The sequence below is a fragment of the Lactuca saligna genome, chromosome 4 (genome assembly GCF_052625555.1).
Source record: "Lactuca saligna cultivar CGN05327 chromosome 4, ASM5262555v1, whole genome shotgun sequence".
NCBI lineage: Eukaryota > Viridiplantae > Streptophyta > Magnoliopsida > Asterales > Asteraceae > Lactuca > Lactuca saligna.
Genome location: NC_136420.1, coordinates 168,108,143 through 168,128,402, shown reverse-complemented (window position 1 = coordinate 168,128,402; position 20,260 = coordinate 168,108,143). Strand labels below are relative to the sequence as shown.

Genomic DNA, 20,260 nt, shown 5'->3' with positions numbered 1-20,260 from the left:
TTGTCACGTTAGGTGAAGGTGGGGCCTATACATATACCGCTGATTAGGTTTCATTTAGATAAATAAGGCTTATGGGAGATTGGGTGAATCTATGCTAACATGATAGACAATGTTTATAAGGCTTATGGGAGATGATGATAATATGTTTTCATATAATGAATCATAACTAAAATAAAGACGAGGTGGATGATATTTTGTCTTAATAATAAAAATACGAAATGAAGCATAAAACCTTATCTTTTAATCAATGAATGACCAATACTTGATTAAATCTCAAGAATTCCAATTTCTTTTATTTTGTCAACTAAACAGAAGTATTACAAAACCTACCTTTCAATTCTCTGTCTATATCTTGAGATTAGATGGCATACTAAATACAATGAAGTTTGATATGACAAATCCAAACCTTCAAACACAACTATTACTGAATGAGGTGTTAAGAGGAAGATGTATTATCAGTAGAGTTGATAACATCTTGGTATTATTGTAGAGTTACATCAGACTAGAAATCAATTTTATTGCATTTAATTTACTTGTTTTTTGAACAGGTTTTGGTTGTTTATATATGTGGATGATCTGGAGTGAATGTGGGGGTTGTAACATAGTGTTTTTGTGGTAATATTTGAAGCGAGTAGTTGTTTTATGCTGTCGTGTATGTAACTTAATCGGGCTAAATGCATGGCTTCTACTCCTAATTCTACCTTGAAAGGGCTATGTTAAACCACAAATGATTTATCAAAATTTCCACATTTCTGAAAGTTATGGTTTATTTGAAATTATTACCTGACTGATCATGAAAAAAAAAAAACCTAAAATATTTATTGGCCTTAAAGGGGGTAAGTGAAGGGCATAGTACTTTCGTTTAGTACTGTTACATGTTGAACAAAATAATGAAAATGCATTGCTATTTCTTGTATTTGACAACAACATTACAATTAAATGTGCATTTTTGTGTTACATGTTGAACAAAATAATGAAAATGCACAACATTACAATTAAATGTGCATTTTTGACTGCACCTTCCTTGCATTTTCAGCTCTACTCCAATAGTTTTCAACTTTACATATTCTAAACACCTGTCCATAAAGTTGAATAATAATTAAATAATTAGATTGAATATGTCAACAAACTTAAGGATCATGATTGTTTTATCCTAAACTATATAGAAAGAAAAAAAAAAGAGAAAACATATTAAACTTGCATTTATTTCCAAATTACCATTTATATATCATAAATGTTCTTAGCACAATTCTTCTAATATTCAAGAAATCTTACAGAAAAAAAGACCATTAAACATTCTAACACATTCAAGAGGAATATATTTTAGACAATAAAAACATGACAAAGTAGAATAAATACATGTTCGTTGAGATCATTGGGCAACAAATTGCATCGACCTTAATGGTTAAGAAGGGAGGTGGTAGATAAATGTAAACCAAAAAATATGAAATATGTTTATGTTTATAATTAGATTTGAGAAATATATGAGCAATCGAAAACTTTAGTATCTTAGATTTACAACAGAAGTTCGGATATCATGTTTTGAACTTTTACTTTCAGTTTTTTAATTAACTACTTTTGATTTTTCAACCCATATCTGAGAGATATGATTTCTTAAATGTTGAATTTTACAATCTATCTGTTTTACAATAGTAGACTTTTGTCAAACTTTGATGTATTATCAGTTAACCATCATCTACAGTAAAAACATATGAAGCATATACGAAAAATAAGAATTTTAAGGGTTGAAATCCCCAACTAATTAGCTATCATTCCCCAGAGGAAGCGTCAGTATTCTATCTCCATAATCCAAGAACCACTCGAAACTACTGAAAAAACCAAAAAATAGACTAATAAAAGTGAGAAAAACCAATAAAAAATGGCAACAATAAAAAATAATAGGTTAAGAGATGTTGGGTCATACTTTCTTTGAGACGTTACATCAAACATTTGGGGTGCAAGTTCTGTAAACCGTAAATAACCGCAAACCCAGCTATCTGTATTAACCTGGGGAACAAACAGCAAACCAAACGTTCTCAAATCTAGAAAAACAAATTACACATGCAACAAATTAGTGGACATACCTGATTTCAGCGCTAGAGGTGGATCTGGTACTATGATTAGAAAAAATGAGAAAAAAAGCAAACATCCACTATTTTGATTACTTGATCTCACCCAACACTTCCCTTTCCCACTTCAATGTAATAAGTTGATCTAAAAAAAAACGGACAATTGATGGTTGAGAATTTAAATAGATTGTTTATTAGACTAAATGGCATAAAGGGTATTTTACTTTATTTGAAAATTCAAGATTTCATGAAATCTGTTATGTTTACTTTACATTTCTTGTAAAAGCAAGGGAAAATGACTTGGTAGGGTAAGGAAAATGATTTGGTAGGGTAAGATAGTTTTTGAAATGTACATATTTAGTTTGTTTTTTTTTTTTTTTTTTTTTTTTTTTTTTTTTTTTTTTTTTTTGGTAAAATAAACTCTTATACTTTATTTTTTGTAACAAAGACCGGCTATACCAGTTATATACGAATTTTCTTTTAGGAAAAATGACTTGATAGGGTAAGATACTTTTTGAATTGTACACATTTAATCCTTAATTTTTTAATTTTTTTTGTGTAAAATAAACCCTTATACTTTATTAATATGTACACATTAGGTTATTTTCACCAGATTCTACATATTTTGCTGATGTGGAAGCATAAGTGACACTAAATAGCAATTAATTATCTTAATCACCGGAGGTGGCTGATCCTCCAGTAACAAGAAAAGGGCGACGACCCTTCTCTTTCTCGTCTTTCTTCCTTCTAGTCGAACAACAACAACCAAACACCCTTTACCTATTGTGTTTCTCCGATCTATCTCTCTTTGCCTCCATCTTTGAGATATGTTGCCAGAAAAAGAAGAAATAATCGACGAGGGGGCTACCAGAGCAGCTCCTTGCAGCCGACTATCGTCTCTCCTTCCTCCTGCCTCCCCCTTCTACCTTGTTGTTTTTGCCATCATTCATCCTTGCTACCAGTGATGGGTAGGAACACACAAAGGAGTCGCCAAAGATCGGGGTTCCCCCTCTTTTTCATGATGAATAAAAGTTGGAAAAATCTCGTTGTGGATATGTGGATGCCACCTGGGTATTTCATTTCAACAAAATAAAAGAAAGGGAAAATGACTTGATAGGGTAAGATACATTTTGAAATGTACACATTTAGTCCTTATTCTTTTTTTTTTCTTTTGTAAAATAAACCCTTCCACGTCAGCAAAACCTGTAGAATCTAGTTAAAAGGACCTAATGTGTACATATTAATAAAGTATAAGGGTTTATTTTACAAAAAAAAGAATAAGGACTAAATGTGTACATTTCAAAAAGTATCTTACCCTATCAAGTCATTATCCCTAAAAGTAAACATAAAAGTTTACTATCACGATCATTGAATTGTTATAAAAAAAATCCAAATTGAACATTACACGCATCAACAAAGCGACAAATATGTAAAAATATAGAAACGTGGTGGGACAACTAATAGTTATACCTTAACAGTGGTGAAATAATTAGGATTCTTTCCACTTATTAAAACCAAATACCTGAAGGCTCCCATATCCACAAGATTACCTCAAGCCCTACGCATAGATGATGTCGAAAGTTATTAACAATTAAGCATGTAAAAGCATAAAAAAAATCAAAATCAACATGCTGTAAACATGCCTAGTGTTTTTACCCAGGTTCTAAAGCTTTTAAGCCAAATTCCAATCAGAAAAGGGCCTTACTGTTTTTATCCACCCTCTATCTATCTTTTTCTCAAATTTTTTTCCTGATTTTTTCTCTTGTTCCCAGCTTTCAGTTCTTAACATGGGAAACACAGATTGTGAGCTTCATGCAATATAGCTTCCTATATATTTCATAATAAAAAAAATAAAAGAGTTTATTTGTCACATGCATTATAAAACTATGTATGCATATATTTGCGTATTCAACACTTACAAGATTGTGAGCTTCATATGATAGCTAGATAAAACCATAACCAGGACACTCACATTTCACCTCATTAACTTAGCAAAACTCCTACCAACATCAAATACAAAAATCACCAGGACTATAAATGAATTATTCTCGAGCCATAAGTGTAACGTTCAGTTCCTAGTATATATTTAATTCGTAATTTGTTCATTTTTGTATAGAAACTCGATGAGTTGGAGGCCCCAAACTCGTCGAGTAGGGATGGATTGGGACGCAGGGTAAGAAGTCTACTTGACGACTCGAGAAGCCTCAACTCGACGAGTAGGCCTGGCAGAATGAAACCCTAATTTTCAGAGTTTTGCACCTTATTTAAACACCTTAACCCCCATAAGATGGCCTCATCTACAACCTCCTTTATCCCAAACCCTAGCCACGAAACCCTATTTCACTTTTGAGAAGTTTTGATCCATTTTTGTGCAATATTTGTGATTTTGAAGAAGAAGATACTTGAAGAAGGAGCAAGGATGTGTAAGAGAAGAGTAGATCTAGAATTTGAGCTTCATTTCTGGTTCATTTGAGGTATCAAGCTTCTACCTTGCCTACTGTATGTTTAGATCTAGTTTTTAGGAGGTTTTCTCCATGTTTTGGTCCAAGAATGTTGGTCCTTGGGATTTGGACATCCCATGTGGGCAAACTCTTTAGATCTAAGGTCTTTAAGGGACTTCATGGCATAAAAGTGCCAACTTTATGGCCATGGAATTCCCATGCAACTTGTCGACCATCTTTTTGGCCCTTTTAAGCCAAGTAGTCTATGCATGGAAGTAAAGATAGGAACTTTAAGTGACCAAACTGTCCCTAGAGTTCAAATCTATGACCCCTTGGCTTAACTTGAAGTTTTGATGACTTTTGGAGTTGAATCTAAGCCGTTTTGAGTTAGGGCTAGAGTTCATTTCTTATAGGATGGGTCTTAATGCGTAAAGTCAAAAACTTTACCCTTCCAGATGTGTATTCAACTCAGATATGAAATATGGGACTTAGATTCGAAGAATAATGGCTTAATATATTAAGAAAGCCTAATAGACTGAAGAACTCGACGAGTTCATAGAGGAACTCGACAAGTTGGGTCGAAATGTCCCGATTCTGTTAATAGGAGGAACTTGACGAGTTCGTGAAGGAACTCGACAAGTTGGATCGCGATTCTAGGGTTTTATGGTTTATGGAACTCGGCGAGTTAATGGGCCAACTCGGCGAGTTGAGTCAACCCAGAATGTTGACTTTGAATTTGACCTTGACCAAAGTTGACCTTTAAGGGGTCATGAGTATGGAATGATAATTAAAGGAAATGTTTTATGTGTAGGAGTTTGAGTAGGGTTGATTTCAGAGACAAAGTTTTTGTAGCTACTTCCAGTTATCGAGGTGAGTTACCTTCCAGTAGAAGTGGGTCGAACTCCACAATGCCAGCCCACTAGTAGGAGTTGATTGTTAGATGATTGTCTTCGTGATAATTGTCTGGTATGCCACTATCTGCTATGTATTATGTGCTAGTATGGTATGATGTTATGTGATAATGGTAGTAGGAGGGAATAGTCCTCATATTCGGTCGAAAGGACCGAAGGGGTAGGCCAACACCTAGATATGCTAGGTAGTATGTGATTTATGCTTTTATATGCTAGTATGTTATGTGGTAGTGGTAGGGTGAAATAGTCCCTGTAACTGGTCGAAAGGACCGAAGGGGTAGGCCGGTACCCGGATATGCTAGGCAGTTACTGGTCAAAAGGACCGAAGGGGCAGACCAACACCCATATATGCTAGGCAATATTCGATTGAAAGAGACCGAAGGGGTAGAAAGGAACCCATATATGCTTGGTGGTTAACGATTGAAAGAGACCGTAGGGTAGGCCAACACCTGGATATGCTAGGCAGTATGTTTGTTGTATGGTATGTGGTATGATGGGGGAACTCACTAAGCTTCATTCTTATGGTTTACAGTTTTGGTTTCAGCTACTTCCTCTTCTAAGGGAAAAGAGCCAGTTTGATTGCAGTACATCATACATGATTAGGGCATGCTAGAGTAGGGCTAAGGTGTAATGCCCGCAGATCCGGGCTAGTCAATTTAGAGGCAATAGGGGTCGAAAATGACTTTTCGACAAAAGGTTATTTAGAATAAATAATCTTAACCAAATTGTAGAATATGTCACAAGGTTTCCGTACATATAAAGAATGCCGAAATCCGAGTTATAACGAAGAAGTTATGGCCCGTCGAAGTTTTACGGCAAAACCGGCACGGCACCGGGAAGCGTAAATAGTGAATTTACGATAGAGCGAGATTTATCCTTATCAATCCAAACAAAAGTCGTATAATATGTTAAACTAAGAGCATCGATAAAAAGAACACCCAAATCTGACTTCGTATGAGGAAGTTATGATTTTTCTAAGATTCGGCTTAGCTGTGCACGGCCCGAAACTCGAATTTTAGTTCGAGCGGTTTTTGGCTTACGTGACATAAATGAGAGTTCAAGATCTCATTAATAGGAACTCAACGGTAAAAAGACAGACGAAAACGGAGTCGGTATGAAGGAGTTACGAATTCTTCACGGTCATTTAACAGTCTAAACGCCTCGTACTATTACATTTAAGATTGGTCGAGAATTAGCCGACGGAGTCAAAATGAAAGTTGTAGATATTATTTTTACCTACGCGTGGATATAAAGAACGTCAAAAACGGAGGTCGTATGTGAAAGTTACGGATTTTAGAAGTCGGAAGTGTGCTGTGCGAAAATGGGTGATGTGGCACAATCTTGGCCATTGCTTTCTCCCCAAGTCTTGCCACTAGATGGTGACATGTGGCACCAAGTTCAGCCATTTTCACCCTATAAATACCACCTCTCCCACCCTCATTTTCTTCACACCTTTCCCATTCTTTCTTCTCTTTACTCTCTCTCTAGAACCTCTCTCTAGCCCCGAAATCCCCCGAAAAGCCTAGGGAACCTCCCTAGCACGAGGCGGAAGCCCCGGAGTGCTCGACGGCTCCGAGAAGAAGAGCTTTTCGGCTAAGAAACGCTGCTCCAAGCAAAGCCTGGTTTTCTATAAAACCCGCTGTAAGTGAGCTACGCCTACGCTATTTTTAATATAGTTTTTATTTAATTGTATTAACGTTATTAAGAACATATAATAAATACTTGGGCTATTATTATGAGTTATATAAGTATTTTTTTTAATGCTTATATAATAGTAATAATAGCTAGACTATTAATTAGTCTCGGCGAATAGTAGACTAAAATCTATTGGTGATAATACTAGGTTTCGTCGAAGGAAATTATTTTAAAGTAAACGAAGCGTTGTCCGAGTACCGAGTCACCACCTTCTCAGGTGAGTGCATGGTCCCTTTCATCTTACACATAGATATGAAGTATTTATTATATAATTTACGTGTTGTGAGTGCATGGTCCATTTCATCTTACACATAGATATGAAGTATTTATTATATAATTTACGTGTTGTGAGTGCATAGTCCCTTTCATCTTACACATAGATATGAAGTATTTTATAGAAACTACGTGCTATGTGTGCATATTATCTGAATACTTGTTGTCTATGCTGGATGAACGTTTTATACATGTTTTAAAGAATTTAAGCTGTATACGTATTTTATATATACAAATATGTTGGGTATGAGATGGGTAGATGAATGATGAGAGATAGAAGATGATACATTGGCAACTATAGACTTAGTGCCTATGGGACAAACACCGGTAGCTATGGACTTAGTACCTGTTAAACGTTGGTAGCTATGGATTTAGTACCTGTTGGGAATTGGTAGCTATGGACTTAGTACCTGTTGAACATTGGTAGCTATGGACTTAGTACCTATTAGATAAAGACTGGTAGCTATGGATTTAGTACCTGATGAATAGACCATAGCAGCTATGGAATTAGTGCTTTACGAACGAACATTGGCAGCTATGGATTTAGTGTCAGTCCTATAACCCTGGAGGTAAGGGACTTCGGAATAAATGAATGCAGGATAGATGACTCTTAGGTTAAATCCTTAAAGAGTAAAGAAGATAATGGGGATGGGTAATTGGGTTGATTGTTTGATTGAACATAGTAATTATATTATTGTGGGTTGAAAACCCTATGTACTCACCAGGTTTCCCAACCTGACCCACTCAGTTTATGTATATCACAGGTGACGAAGTGAAGTGACATTACACTGAGAGATTTAAAGAGATGTAGACCACTAGTGTGAATAATTGTAAGTTCTGTTTATGCTTATGTTTCTGTATTAACGATGACATCCCAAACGTTTTAAGATGAATAAAAATACGTTTCTTCGAAAATGTTTTAATAACGTATTTATCGTGTTTTTCTGGGAACAAATTCCGCAACCTTTTTATAAAATGAAGTACTCTGATTTTTATAAAGCATAAACAAAATCGGTCTTTTCTGGCCGTGAAAATGGGGATGTCACAGTTGGTATCAGAGCATTAGTTTAAGCGAACTAGGAATATAGATTTATTTCTAGACTTAAACTTAGAATGCTAAGCAATGATGGTGAGGTGTGAGCACTAGATTATTTTAGGAATTATGCCTAAAATGCTTTTATGTGCTAAATGCTTTATGCCTGATATGTTGTTAATTGTTCGGATCTATGGTCTGTTGCCGACCGGATCTGGAAACCTTATGTGTTTAGGATTCTAAACGTACGACTATGGTATTAGAACTAGCATATAAACGTTTCGGGGTGATAAGGATAATTTAAGACGTCAATCCTAAATTAAGATCTAGATTCACCTTATTCGGTGTATAGATCAATATGGCAAGAACCCGTAGTGGAGCTAGGAATGCAAATGGAGATAAGAACCAACCCCCAGTGGTTCAGCAAATACATGTTGTTGAAGAAGTTGCACCTGAGCCAGTCACCATGGCTGGAGTTCAAGCCATGATTCAGGCTATATTAGCTGAACAAAGGGAAGAAATGAGACGGATGTTGAATAGGGACGAACCTACCATACATGTTGAACCGACGGAGCCAGTTCCCGAGCAATCCGAGGAAGGAAACTACAGCCGCCAAGTGAGTCAAGTAGGAACTCAAGGTGAGCAAGGGGATGGCCCAGAAGGGAGAAACAACAAGGATGGGCGGATGTACAAGAATTTCTTGGGTGTGAAACCACCAAGCCTCTCAGGAAGCCCGAAGCCGGTTGAGATTATGGATTGGATCTCTGAGATGGAGATGGTGTTTGAGAGCTGCAGTTGTAACGAGAAACAGAAGACTATCTTCACAGTAAGACAGCTGAAAACTGGAGTCTTGAGCTGGTGGAAGCTATTGGCAGATACGATGCCACGAGGAGAAGCCTTAAGAATGTCGTGGGAAGAGTTTTTGGAATAGTTGAAAATGCAATACTGCTCGGAGATAGATCTGATAGACCTAAACAATGAGTTTCAGAACCTGAAGAAAGGGAAGATGAGTGTTGATGAGTATGCCACCGCATTCACCAAAAGGATGAAGCTATTCCCCTACTTGGTGCCTACTGAACTCTCCAAGATTGATAGGTTTGCTAACGGACTGCCCACTGACTTTGGCCCAATGGTCAAAATGGCAACTACCTTGAAAGCAGTTGTTAGGGCAGCTAAGAACGTAGAGGCCCAGATAAGAGAAAAGGGTTTAGAAAAAGATAAGGTAGGAGAGAAGCGGAAGTTTGAAGGATCTTCGAGGCCGAACAAGGAAAGCAAATTCTCAAAGTTTGGAGGAGCAAATGGAGGTGAAGCAAGATGGTGTGATAGATGCAAGAAGAAGCATGGTGGAAAGTGCAACGAAGAAGTGACTTGTTACAAGTGTGGGAGGACTGGTCACTATTCCAAAGACTGCACGCATAATGACAAAGTATGCTATGGATGTGGAGGAAAGGGGCACATGTCCAGAGACTGCCCAAGGAAAAATAAAGCAGCAAGACCAGAAACGCCACCAAGGCCAAGGGCATTTCACATGATCCTCGACGAAGCAGAGAACCATGCGAGGAATCAAGAATGAGGACTTCTTACCCGAGGATCGAATTATGCAGTAGTCATAGTTTCGTATAATGTAGCCTAGTAGAGGCATAGTCTAGGGTGAACTTGAACACCTATGTAATCGTTTCAAGAAATGATATAAAACCTTCGTTTTGTTATCTGATGTGTTGAATGATTGTATGAATTGTTGCATGGTGACTTGGGAAACTGCGGGACAATACTTGGGACGAGTATGAGTAGGTGTGAATGGTAGTAGAGGCCTATACTACCGGAAGCACAGGACTCACACTTGGATCAGGTAAAGTCACAAGGTTACCAAGAAGCCAGTAATTGATTTCGTTTTATTCAAGTATGCCGTTACCATTGTTTCGGTAATGACTAAGAAGATTGTTGTTATCCCAACCCTAGTGGTCATGTCACATTGAGTCCGACTACGATGAGTAGGTTACATGGTTTAGAGAACCAAGTTTGATGTAGCGTCCGACTTTAACCAAACAACTGAAATCAAAGCGACCAATAGAAGTATCGGCTCGACGCTAAAGAAGTTGGTAGCTAGAAATGCTACATGTTAAGGTGTGATTATATCACATTAGAACGTAAAGGAAGGCAAAGTTTATTTCAGAATTTAACTCTAAAAGACCTAAGTCTAAACGAGCATCACATGATAATACGTCGTAATCTGGAGTCTAACCTGAAGAAGATAGCAGGTGCACAATTAAGTACTACTTACAAACAATAAGTCTAAAAGATAGACTCGAAGGAATAAAGAAGTTATAATTATTACCTAGGATGAAGAGATGAAGTATGGATTCATTATACGAGCCCTATTTCGTTGATGATTCCGGGACGTAATCATCCTAAGGGGGAGATAATTGTAACGCCCGCAGATCCGGGCTAGTCAATTTAGAGGCAATAGGGGTCGAAAATGACTTTTCGACAAAAGGTTATTTAGAATAAATAATCTTAACCAAATTGTAGAATATGTCACAAGGTTTCCGTACATATAAAGAATGCCGAAATCCGAGTTATAACGAAGAAGTTATGGCCCGTCGAAGTTTTACGGCAAAACCGGCACGGCACCGGGAAGCGTAAATAGTGAATTTACGATAGAGCGAGATTTATCCTTATCAATCCAAACAAAAGTCGTATAATATGTTAAACTAAGAGCATCGATAAAAAGAACACCCAAATCTGACTTCGTATGAGGAAGTTATGATTTTTCTAAGATTCGGCTTAGCTGTGCACGGCCCGAAACTCGAATTTTAGTTCGAGCGGTTTTTGGCTTACGTGACATAAATGAGAGTTCAAGATCTCATTAATAGGAACTCAACGGTAAAAAGACAGACGAAAACGGAGTCGGTATGAAGGAGTTACGAATTCTTCACGGTCATTTAACAGTCTAAACGCCTCGTACTATTACATTTAAGATTGGTCGAGAATTAGCCGACGGAGTCAAAATGAAAGTTGTAGATATTATTTTTACCTACGCGTGGATATAAAGAACGTCAAAAACGGAGGTCGTATGTGAAAGTTACGGATTTTAGAAGTCGGAAGTGTGCTGTGCGAAAATGGGTGATGTGGCACAATCTTGGCCATTGCTTTCTCCCCAAGTCTTGCCACTAGATGGTGACATGTGGCACCAAGTTCAGCCATTTTCACCCTATAAATACCACCTCTCCCACCCTCATTTTCTTCACACCTTTCCCATTCTTTCTTCTCTTTACTCTCTCTCTAGAACCTCTCTCTAGCCCCGAAATCCCCCGAAAAGCCTAGGGAACCTCCCTAGCACGAGGCGGAAGCCCCGGAGTGCTCGACGGCTCCGAGAAGAAGAGCTTTTCGGCTAAGAAACGCTGCTCCAAGCAAAGCCTGGTTTTCTATAAAACCCGCTGTAAGTGAGCTACGCCTACGCTATTTTTAATATAGTTTTTATTTAATTGTATTAACGTTATTAAGAACATATAATAAATACTTGGGCTATTATTATGAGTTATATAAGTATTTTTTTTAATGCTTATATAATAGTAATAATAGCTAGACTATTAATTAGTCTCGGCGAATAGTAGACTAAAATCTATTGGTGATAATACTAGGTTTCGTCGAAGGAAATTATTTTAAAGTAAACGAAGCGTTGTCCGAGTACCGAGTCACCACCTTCTCAGGTGAGTGCATGGTCTCTTTCATCTTACACATAGATATGAAGTATTTATTATATAATTTACGTGTTGTGAGTGCATGGTCCATTTCATCTTACACATAGATATGAAGTATTTATTATATAATTTACGTGTTGTGAGTGCATAGTCCCTTTCATCTTACACATAGATATGAAGTATTTTATAGAAACTACGTGCTATGTGTGCATATTATCTGAATACTTGTTGTCTATGCTGGATGAACGTTTTATACATGTTTTAAAGAATTTAAGCTGTATACGTATTTTATATATACAAATATGTTGGGTATGAGATGGGTAGATGAATGATGAGAGATAGAAGATGATACATTGGCAACTATAGACTTAGTGCCTATGGGACAAACACCGGTAGCTATGGACTTAGTACCTGTTAAACGTTGGTAGCTATGGATTTAGTACCTGTTGGGAATTGGTAGCTATGGACTTAGTACTTGTTGAACATTGGTAGCTATGGACTTAGTACCTATTAGATAAAGACTGGTAGCTATGGATTTAGTACCTGATGAATAGACCATAGCAGCTATGGAATTAGTGCTTTACGAACGAACATTGGCAGCTATGGATTTAGTGTCAGTCCTATAACCCTGGAGGTAAGGGACTTCGGAATAAATGAATGCAGGATAGATGACTCTTAGGTTAAATCCTTAAAGAGTAAAGAAGATAATGGGGATGGGTAATTGGGTTGATTGTTTGATTGAACATAGTAATTATATTATTGTGGGTTGAAAACCCTATGTACTCACCAGGTTTCCCAACCTGACCCACTCAGTTTATGTATATCACAGGTGACGAAGTGAAGTGACATTACACTGAGAGATTTAAAGAGATGTAGACCACTAGTGTGAATAATTGTAAGTTCTGTTTATGCTTATGTTTCTGTATTAACGATGACATCCCAAACGTTTTAAGATGAATAAAAATACGTTTCTTCGAAAATGTTTTAATAACGTATTTATCGTGTTTTTCTGGGAACAAATTCCGCAACCTTTTTATAAAATGAAGTACTCTGATTTTTATAAAGCATAAACAAAATCGGTCTTTTCTGGCCGTGAAAATGGGGATGTCACATAAGGATCTAGGAAGGATGCTTTGTATGCTTGCTTTATGTGTATGAGAACTGCATGCTAGATTAGGGCTAAGGATCTAGGAAGGATGCCTTGTATGCCTGTCGTATATGTTATTTGAGCTGTATGCTAGTACTGATTAGTCAGTGATATGATGGCCTGATTAGGATATTCTTGGTTTTGGTTACTCAATGCTCGAATGTTGCTTGCTTTGTGTTATTAGGAGTCCTAGTTATCTTTAATTAACTAATAAGCGAATACATTAAGTTACATATTACAAGGACTAAATAATTTGAGAAGGCTAGGTTTTGATGCTATTGAATAGCTCTCATTTGAGTCTTAACCATGTAGAGTGAGACCTCTCATTCAAAGAATTATCTAGTCTTAGTAATATGTAATGGTATTCGCGAGCTAGTTAGGGAAAGGCAGCAGAGACTTCTTATGCAGCTGATGGCCGAGAGTGGGACGGAGATTACCCTAGGAGAAGCCTAGGATGAGATTAATAGTAGAGATTACTTGATTAAGAATCGTATGCATGGATAGGAAGAGGCTTTGGGAAACCAAGGCAGACCAATGGAACAATGCGGATAGATGTAGAAGGTAGTATGACCCATACTACTGAAAGTAGAGGATCTGTACTTAACTCTTGGGGAGCTACGGGGAACTAAGAGTGGCAGAGTGTGAAACCTCTCGATGTTATGTATAGACCTGACGATTATGTGTTTTGTTTCAGAATGGTGGTGACACGTCACGGAGTAGAAGGATCAGGGTATGGGTATGATTTTGGGCATAGGTTCCGAGCCAGTTGATGACGGATTGCACGAGTTCATTGCATTTGAGATTACGAGAGGCATCCTTGAGGAGACCCCGGTAATTTTCGGGTCGATCAAGGAAGGGATTATTGAGCTGATGGAGGATCGCCTCAGGGTATTCAGGAGTGACATGGCATCTAGCCAGCCAGGGAAACACACACACACACTCTCTCCTTCAAGGATTTCAGGGGATGCAGAGCGCCAGACTTTTGCGGAGTGAAAGAACCCATTGTGGTGAGACGATGGATCGCAGACATTGAGTCTGTGCAGGCGATGAGCTTTTTCTCTGAGGGGTTGAAGGTCAGGCTTGCTATGGGATGTTTGAGAGAGAGGGTTGGAGAGTGGTGGGAGGTAGTAAATGACACGTTGGGAGTCCCAACCATTGAGGTTATGACTGGGAGGACTTTTTGTCTAGGTTTCGGGCAGACTTTGTGCCGACTGTGGAGGTTCAACATCTGGCCAGGGAGTTTTTGGACATGAGATAAACTACTGAGACTATAGCGGAGATTGATGCCAAGTTCAGGGAGAAGGATTTACTAGTGCCCCAATATGCGGGTGATGAGGAGATATAGAAGACCCGGTACCATGATATGTTGAGAGCTGAAATATGGAAATATGTCAGCTACTCGTCATGCCTGACCCTGGATGATATGATAGCCAGGAAACGAGAGAGGAGATTTACATTGAGTACATTAGGAAGAGGAAGGGAGAGACTGGGAAGGTGACTGGGGTTTCTACAAAGAAACCCAAGGGATTCAACTCGAGGTCGAAGGGACAGCAGGGCCGTAGTCTTTGTGGGAAATGCGGAAAGACGCATGAGGGAGTTTGCAGGGCAGGGGATCGGGCTGCTATACGTGCGGCAAGTTGGGACACTATGGCAGGGATTGTACTGCCCCCTACCCACACCATTTAGACATCAGACTTGATTTGCTTTCATTCCAATCAGAAGGGCCATAAAAAGGCCAACTGCCCGAGATTGGTGTTAGGAGCGGCGACTGCGGTGCCAGCTCTAACGATCCTGCAGATCACGGATGGATGATAGGGCATGACAGATGCTCCAGTGGTGAGGAGCCAAGCCTTCCATATGACTTTCGAGGAGGCACGCGTTGCACCAGATGTGGTGAAGGGTATTTTTCTTCTCCATATCTCTTATTATATGTCAGGTTGATGTTTATGTTTCATGTATTGTATTTTAGGATCGTTCCATGTGAACGGTATCCGAGCTACCCAATCTATCGTTTCCCTTGCAATCAACAAGAGGTTTTTCGAGTCCACGAGCATTTGGATTGTCCTTTAGAGGTCGAGATTGCAGACGATCGGTCCGTTCGGCCATTAGAGGTTTATAGGGGTTATGTTCTGAGGATGTATGACGAACGACATCTCATGGATTTGGTTCCCATTCCTTTGAAGGAGAACAATGTCATTATAGGCATGGATTGGTTGATCCATAACGGGGTGATGATCGATTGTGAGCAGTAGTTGGTTCGGCTCAGGAGCCTAAGTGGGGGAGAGCTAGTGATTTAGGGTGAGAGACCGCATCGTGGACCAGTCATGTGCTCTGTAGCGAGATCCAAAGGCACCTTCATCAGGGATGTACATGATTTGTCACCTACATTATGGATACCAGGGAGAGGGGTAAGGTGACTGTGGAGGATGTGCCAGCTGTGAGAGAGTATGCAGACGTATTACCGAAGGATTTTACTGGAAACCTTCGGAGCATCAGGTGGAGTTTAGGATTGACCTAGTTCCGAGTATGGCTCTGATAACCAAGGCACCATATCAGTTGGCTCCTCCCAAGATGCAGGAGTTGTCTACACAGCTATAGGAGCTATTAGAAAAGGGATTCATTAGACTGAGCAGTTCAACCTGGGAGCCCCGATTCTATTTGGAAAGAAGAAGGATGGATCCCACCAGATGTGCATAGACTATTGGGAGTTGAATAAGGTAACAGTGAAGAACCATTACCCCCTACCGAGGATTGATGATTTGTTTGACCAGCTATAGGGTGCATCTTGGTTTTTAAGATTAATTTGCGTTCAAGCTACCACCAGATGAGAGCCTGAGAGGATGATATACATATGAATACTTTCCGAAGTCTCTATGGTCATTAAGAGTTATTGGTGATGCCGTTTAGGATCACCAATGCTCCTGCCGCGTTTATGGACCTCATGAACTGCGTATGCATACCGATGCTGGATCGGTCTGTGATAGTCTTTATTGATGACATATTGGTTTACTCCAAGACACAGGAGCAGCATAAGGAGCTTTTACGAGAGGTGTTGGATACCCTGAGGAGGGAGAGGTTGTACGCCAAGTTCTCCAAGTGCGAGTTTTAGTTGCATGAGGTGTAGTTATTGGGGCACCTTGTCAACTAGAACATTATTTTGGTCGACCCGAACAAAGTGGAGGCCGTGATGAGATGGGAGGTTCCGAAGTCTCCATCTAAGATTCGGAGTTTCCTTGGTTTATCAGGCTACTTTCGGAGATTCATTCAAGATTTCTCCAAGATAGTGGTACCCCTGACCCGGCTGATGAAGAAGGCTGTTGTCTTTCATTGGGGGCCTGAGCAGCAAGCAAATCAATATTCGAGACTTTGAGGCAGAGGTTGTGCAAGGCGCCAATCTTAGCCCTGCCATAGAGGTTGAGTATTTTGTAGTATATTATGATGCGTCCATCTCGGGTTTGGGTGCAATGTTGATGCCTAGGAGGCACGACATCGCCTACGCCTCGAGGCAGCTAAAGACTCACGAGGAGAATTACCCGACGCACAATATGGAGTTGGGGGCAGTAGTTTTTGCGCTCAAGATTTGGAAACACTACCTTTATGGGGTCCGTTGTACCATATACATGGTCCACAAGAGCCTGAGGTATCTGATGGACCAGCCGAATTTGAACATGAGACAATAGCAATGGCTGGACGTGGTGAAGGATTACGACTGTGAGATCCTCTACTACCTGGGGAAGGCCAACATTGTGGCCAATGTACTTAGCTGCAAGGCATTCGCAGCCCCGATCAGAGACATCTGCCTGAGGATGACAGTAGTAACTCTGGTTTTGCAGCGGATTCGGGAGGCTCTGTTAGGACATGATTTATGGTTTATTCTTTACTTTTGATGACTTTTAGAGTTCTCGGTCTAGGACCAAAAACAACATGTTCTCGTTGGTGTTTGGACCAAAATCATCATGTGATTTCAATGGGCTTGTTAATGATTTTGGTTGGGTTTTTGGGCTGGACCTTTGTATTTAGGTCTAGGTATATATATATATACTGTTATTTCATCCATGAAAGGGGATGGACATTATAAGGAACTGAGATCGAGTTTAGAGAGAATTGAGAGTAATTCACAATCGTATGTACTAGACTATTATCAATATAGTGTGCATTGAAGATTGATAACTGTGTTCTTAATTCATAATAAATGTTTTTGGGTTAATCATTAGATTGGGATTCCACACCAATTCTAGTGATCTTGATTGATACCAAGTTAGGCTTTTTGAATTGGTATTAGAGTAAGGTTTTGTGTCAATCGAATTAGGAAGTTTTTTTTAATAAAAAAACGATTATTGGAATTTCTCTTGGTATTTTAAGTTCTTTTTGACAAAAAACTGTTGCCGCTGTTCTTCGTGTTCTTCATTTATTAGATACTTTGATCGAAATTGGTTTTGATAAATTATCAATTTCGTGTTTCCGGTACTTTTGGTAGTTTTTTTCGAACTGGTCTGGACGTTTTCGACGGCTGATAAAAGTTCTCGGCTAGGTTTAAGGTGATTTCACCGGCTACCTGTGTTCTCGGTCTGCAACTAGGTCAATCATCTAGTTCTTGGTTAAACTTCATGTTCGGTCAACGATCTCGGTGAAAACAGGGTCTTCGGTTACGTTCTTGGTGAACGTGTGACAATAATCAAATTCGGGTCAAGTCAAAGTCAACCAAAGTAAAAAAGTCAAACCGGAAGACTCAATTAGCTATTGCGTATTAGGGTTTACATTGTGTACTTACTAAACAATCCGCTATTTTAATGAGAAAGCATCATTTGATAAATCCATGTGATTGAATTTTTCCTAAGCCTTAAATGCGGTAAACAATGAACCAAAGCGATAAAACACTAATGCACACTCATCAGGAGTGTGTAAGACATTAAAACATGGCTTAATGGGGCTTACGGACCTTGCATTGCGAAGCCGGACACTCAAAAAGGTCACAAATGAAACCTTTCTCAATCATTTTCACTCTATCTCTTTCTTTTGGTAGTTTTTTTCGAACTGGTCTGGACGTTTTCGACGGTTGATAAAAGTTCTCGGCTAGGTTTAAGGTGATTTCACCGGCTACCTGTGTTCTCGGTCTGCAACTAGGTCAATCATCTAGTTCTTGGTTAAACTTCATGTTCGGTCAACGATCTCGGTGAAAACAGGGTCTTCGGTTACGTTCTCGGTGAACGTGTGACAATAATCAAATTCGGGTCAAGTCAAAGTCAACCAAAGTAAAAAAGTCAAACTGGAAGACTCAATTAGCTATTGCGTATTAGGGTTTACATTGTGTACTTACTAAACAATCCGCTATTTTAATGAGAAAGCATCATTTGATAAATCCATGTGATTGAATTTTTCCTAAGCCTTAAATGCGGTAAACAATGAACCAAAGCGATAAAACACTAATGCACACTCATCAGGAGTGTGTAAGACATTAAAACATGGCTTAATGGGGCTTACGGACCTTGCATTGCGAAGCCGGACACTCAAAAAGGTCACAAATGAAACCTTTCTCAATCATTTTCACTCTATCTCTTTCTATTTGAAATCTCTCCCAAATCTCTCCCAAATCTGTCTCAATGTTTCCCGTAACTTTTTGAAGTCATTCGGGTCATTTCGACCCTTAACCGGGTCAAAAATCGCTTAAAACGAAGTTAGAACAGGTAAAATACCCTAAAAGACCCGAAACCCTTTATATGGGGCTGAAGCCTCTTAGGGTCGAGAGTCCTCTTAGGGACCGAAACCAAGAGGACCGAACACATCTGCTGAACCGAAAGCCCTCTCGAAACCGAAACCCCCCTCTCAGGACCGAACCTCGCAGACCGAACCCTCCCTTTCAGGCCCGAACCTTGCACATGCCCGAACCCGAAGTTTCTGTTCATTTCGGTCCATTTCGCTCCTGCTCGCCTCTCGGTTCATTTCGCTGCATTCGGTCTATTTCGCTCCTGATGCGTTTGGACCGAACGTCCTTTCGCTTCTTGCGGTTTCGCTTCATTTCGCCTCTCGCCCTGCCTCAGGAGGACCGAACCTCCGGCCAGGACCGAGAGGTCTCGCTGGAAGTTCAATTCTTTCCGGTTTTCGACTACGACTTCAATTTAGCTTCGTTTTTCATCGTTTTAACGCGGGATTTTCACCCAAAACTTTATTTTAACATATTAGACCCCTTAATTAAAGATTAATCACGTTTTTGAGTATAAAACCTTATCCAAGAAGAGTGGGTGAAGTACAAAGGTTGAGTGTTGACTTTTCTTTATATTATGACACAAGTAACCACCATACCCACTCCATGACTAACCCACACTCCTCCCCACCATACCTTGTCACTTCCTTATCCTTTTTACCTCTCTCACAAGTCATTCCCACGTTTTTAGAGCTGGACATTCATCCTCTCTCCTCATTTTATTTCACTTGCTCTCATTTCATCAAAAATCCAACACAACTTTTCTCTCAAACTTTTTCTCTCTATTTCAAGACTCCAAGGCTGATCTGCAAGCTTTATTCTTCTCTTGCTAAGTAAAATTCATTATCCTTGTGATTATTACACTTCATTCTACTCAAATTATCGATTGCTTACACAAACTCCATCACTTTAATGTTAGATTCTCGAAAATCTTCAAGGCATCTTCAAGTGTTCTTGAGTTGATCACTTCCATCTTTCAACAATATGTTGGATAAGGTGTCTAAGTCCATAACTATTTCTGGTATGTAGTTGACCCGACCCGGCATGGTCCATTTGGGTTGCATGGCACCATGCAATTGGATAGACTAAATGAGAGAAATAACACTTGGAGATTATTAATATATTATAAGTTCTAATATATTAATAATATTATTTGATTAGTTTGATCAAGAATTAATTTAGAATTAATTAAGTGATCAAAAGATAAGTAATTAAATATATGGGTTGATTATGTAAATCATCCATATCTTGTATAGTGGGCTAAGAGGCTCCATGGATTATCAAGTTGG

The 20,260-nt window shown here is 39.1% G+C and overlaps 1 long non-coding RNA gene across 2 annotated transcripts; it reads right to left on the bottom strand.

Annotated features, from left to right (window-relative positions):
- Positions 1-815: 815 nt before the first annotated feature.
- Positions 816-2,290, bottom strand: LOC145038911 (uncharacterized). Of its 2 annotated transcripts, XR_013679627.1 has the most exons (4): positions 2,085-2,290; positions 1,925-2,007; positions 1,760-1,829; positions 816-1,076 (listed from the first exon to the last, which is right to left on the bottom strand). It is a non-coding gene; the product is annotated as an uncharacterized LOC145038911 (long non-coding RNA). The 2 variants fall into 2 exon arrangements; XR_013679626.1 differs by lacking the exon at positions 816-1,076 and having other exon boundaries at positions 1,659-1,829; positions 2,085-2,285.
- Positions 2,291-20,260: the final 17,970 nt, after the last annotated feature.